We start from the raw sequence: 2,500 nt of genomic DNA, 5'->3' as shown, positions 1-2,500 counted from the left end.
CAGTCTTAGTGGTGATGGGAGCACTTTTCCTCATGGGAGTGTAGGCTGGGATCAGGAGGATTGACACATGGTCAGACATGCCTAGATGAGCTAGCGGTCTAGCCTTGTAAGCAAGCTTGATGTTGGTGTATACCTTATCCAGTGTTTTTTCTCCTCTTGTTGCACATTTAACATGCTGATAGAACTTCGGTAGTACTACCTTCAGGTCAGCATGATTGAAATCCCCCGCGATGATGTGCACTGCTTGAGGATCCGCGCTCTGTCCACCACTGATGACGTCATATAGACACCGACTACCGCCCGGTGGCACTCACACCAATCATCATGAAGTGCTTCGAGAAACTGGTCCGGGCCCACATAGTCACACACCTCCCGCCCAACCTGGATCCATACCAGTTCGCCTACAGAACCCACAGGTCCACAGAGGACGCCATCGCGACGACTCTCCACTCCACTCTATCCCACCTGGAGAGGGGGAACAGCTACGCGAGACTGCTCTTTGTGGACTTCAGCTCTGCCTTCAACACCATCCTTCCAGACAGGCTAGTGACCAAACTACTAGACCTGGGACTATCACACTCCATCTGTGCATGGATCAAGGACTTCCTGTCTGACCGCCCCCAGAGGGTGCGGGTGGGCTCCCACACCTCCACAGCCCTCAGACTCAGCACTGGGTCCCCTCTGATTTACTGTCTACTGTAAGTGTCACATCACAAACTATGGGGGAGGTCTGGTCAGCACGATGCTCTTTTAAGATGAAGTTGCCACAAATGCCTCACATGCCTCTGACACCTGATTGCCTGGTTTCCTGTAAACAAACATCCTGAATCATCTGATAAACGTACATTGCAGCTCAGTGCTTCATCAGACTCCATAAGAATGCATGATCCTTACAAGTTACAAGTTGTACCTCATTGTAAAGGTGACTAATCAGGCTTTCCAACGATATAAAATACAATACCAATTGGTATTATTAAAGGGGAGGAATAATCAACCAAAATAACGTTTCCAAACTTTTTTTGAGGGGTTTATATAGATTTATAACCAAAATCTTCACTCCATATTGGTGTTATTTGCTCTGTGTAAAAGTGAAAGGTAAATGGTAAGATATGATTACTAGGAAATGATTGGTCAACATGAATGCACAAAAATCATTCATTGTTATCATAAAGAATTTTACGAATGTTATGGAGTGAAGATATTGGTTATAAATCTCTCTATAGCCTGTGTTCTTTTCAGTTTTTCAATGAAATAAGCCATACTTCAATCTCAGCATATTATCTATTTATAATTCAGATCATTATATTTCATTACATATACAAACATGCAAGTGAAGCACAGCGAATAAAGAATGCGTCACACAGCTGGTGTCGGCTTTATGTGTACTTTATATAGATACACGTAATGCACAACGCGACCAATAGCTTTTACAGATATATAAAAGTTAATGTTGCTATAGTCCACACAGGGCAGTAGAAGGTCATATTCTGCCCTATTGTCAGGTCTCACTATCTTACAATCACATAGAAAACTTCATCAGTCAGCAAAAGTTTTGACTTCATCATCATCATCATCATCATCATTATCATCAATAATATCACCACAACTTATATGTCATATCACTACCAGCACAACTATCATCATCATGATCATTATCATCATCATCATCATCATCATCATCATCATCATCGTTGTCGTCATCGTAACTGCTGGAAATGGTGTTTTGTTGTCTAGAAGATCCCAGATGTCACCAGAATGCAGGGGACAGCCCGTACGCCTCACATACTACAGAGTGTGCATACAACACAACAACAAAAGAAGACCAAAAAAACAACAACAACAAAAACTATACATTATATACACATACATAACTTAAGTCTATAGGTTATCAGTTACAGACAGAGTTGAACCATTTCACAAAAGAAAATAAATACAAAAAGTAGATAGCAGATTATACTTTTAAAAATAAAAGAGAGAGAGAGAGCAACACAAAGAGCAAGCAAAGGTTCTTAGGTAACAAAGTAAATGCATACAGGATCACATCAGTACACAGACCCTCACTGACACTGTCCACTATGTTTCAGACCTTCAGAGGTGAGGGGGAGCGTGCGGCGTCTGGCCTGTAAGGGGCGCTACAGCACTGTGGTGGAGAGTGGATGATGGGATGATTGACACCAGCAAAGTCTTCGTTCATCTCATCCTCCACTGTCTCCACCACAGTCCTGTAGCGCCCTCTACAGCCCAGACGCCGCACGCTCCCCACAGGCTTGGAAAGAAAAGCTTAAACTGACTGGTACCCTATCGAGCAATCACACAGACTCTGTCCTGTCTCAAGCCTACCCCTGGGGGCTATTCCATCAATGTCACTAAAGGAAAATCCAGGATCAAAATAAGGCTGGATTTTTTTTTTTTTACATAAATCTCACAGGATTTATCAAAATAAGCCTAGATAGTCCTTTAGCGACATTGATGGAATACCCCCCCTGGACTACAAATCATG

This window comes from Nansenia antarctica (genome assembly GCF_963989245.1).
Source record: "Nansenia antarctica genome assembly, chromosome: 2".
Classification (NCBI taxonomy): Eukaryota; Metazoa; Chordata; class Actinopteri; order Argentiniformes; family Microstomatidae; genus Nansenia; species Nansenia antarctica.
Note: the sequence above shows the minus strand (reverse complement) of the source record.